General features: G+C 44.0%; 1 pseudogene; it reads right to left on the reverse strand.

Annotated features, from left to right (window-relative positions):
- Positions 1 to 1,463: 1,463 nt before the first annotated feature.
- Positions 1,464 to 1,579, reverse strand: LOC129411388 (5S ribosomal RNA; annotated as a pseudogene).

Genomic DNA, 1,579 nt, shown 5'->3' on the forward strand with positions numbered 1-1,579 from the left:
GATAAATATCACATTACCGTTTTTAGATGCAGATTACTTACTAATCTGCAAAATATGGTTTTCTCTTTGGGGGAATTTGTGTCCAGTCTTCTCAGTTGTGTTAATAAGTTTGTTTAAATTGGTACAGAAGTAATGGTGCGATCGACTGACATGATACAGACAGGACAGAGGCTCTTTCTGCAGGAGACATGCGCAGTAAAGAGTGAAGTGACAGTGGTACAGGAGGAACAGGAGCAGCAGATACTGACACACAAGACTAGAACCTCTCGACGCTTCAGTATAAGTCGCAGGAAACACCCAAACCATGAAAAAAGTGCCACTTATAGTACGAAAAATACGGTAGGTTTTTTTTGTTTTTTTGTTTTTTTTTCGCCCTGCAGCCTTTCCTTTAATTCATGAATAGTTTTGTGGGATTAAATGGTCTGAGTGTCACATCACAACAAAATCCTCTCACACTGGACTCACGGGTCGACTAGAGTGAGGTCTGAGGAGGCTGACTGTTCCGCTGCAGCTTCGCCAGCTTTTATTTTCTTCATTTAGGTCCATATAAGTCCCTCTCTCTCACTTCTGTTGTGCGTTCGCAGGAAGTTGATGATGTAAACATGTTTTCTCATATTGCAAATAAAAAGTGTGATTAAATGAGCTCGTATAAGCCCCCGGTGCTTTAAACCGTACTGAATATTCACTCCACAGGTTGTGGAGTTATAACAGAGGAGATGTTTGGGTAAATAAGTGCGGCGGCCATATGCACAGGCTGTAAACTGACATATGCTAACAGGCGCTAACAGACGCTAACAGCCGAGAGCACTGGCACGGCCCGACCACCGGGGACACGACCAACGTACACAAATCTGCAAAACTTTCTATGGGTGAATTTTATGGCGAATGTTACTAAAGCAGCCTGGGCGAAGTGTATAAATAACAGAATAGACAGCAAATGTATTTAAAGATGTACTATGTAACTTTTTCTAACTACATTAACCACATTTCTGAACACATTTTTGGCAGCAGAGGTTGTTTTGTTCTATTCTTTAATCTTTATAAATGTTTTACTGTGGATTCTAAATGAACATTTGGTGACTGTAGTTCTGTGAGTGTTTGTCCACTGATCTGAAGGTTGGTGGTTTGAGTTTCGCTCTTGACATGAACCTCATCATCGGTCGTGTGGTCAGACCTACTGGTCCTGTAGCGAGACTGATTGATTGATTGCAGTTATATAGCGCCTTTCAAGATACCCAAAGCGCTTCACAGTTCATTATTCAGTCATTCCACACTCAGTGGAGGTAAACTACTACTGTAGCCACAGCTGCCCTGGGGCAGACTGACAGAAGCAAGGCTGCCTATCTGTGCCATCGGCCCCTCCGACCACCACCATCACTCACACTCACACCTCTTTCATACTAGGCAATGTGGGTGAAGTGTCTTGCCTAAGGACACAACAACAGTTTTTTGCCACTGGCACCACACTGTAGCACCTGGACTTCCCCGTGTCTCCCATCCAAGTACTACCCAGGCCCAGCCTGCTTAGCTTCTGAGATCTGACGGGATCAGGCTTTTACAAGCCGGTGTGGCCACTTTA

Source organism: Boleophthalmus pectinirostris, unplaced genomic scaffold (genome assembly GCF_026225935.1).
Source record: "Boleophthalmus pectinirostris isolate CB_2022bp ecotype Guang Dong unplaced genomic scaffold, ASM2622593v1 HiC_scaffold_4, whole genome shotgun sequence".
Classification (NCBI taxonomy): domain Eukaryota; kingdom Metazoa; phylum Chordata; class Actinopteri; order Gobiiformes; family Gobiidae; genus Boleophthalmus; species Boleophthalmus pectinirostris.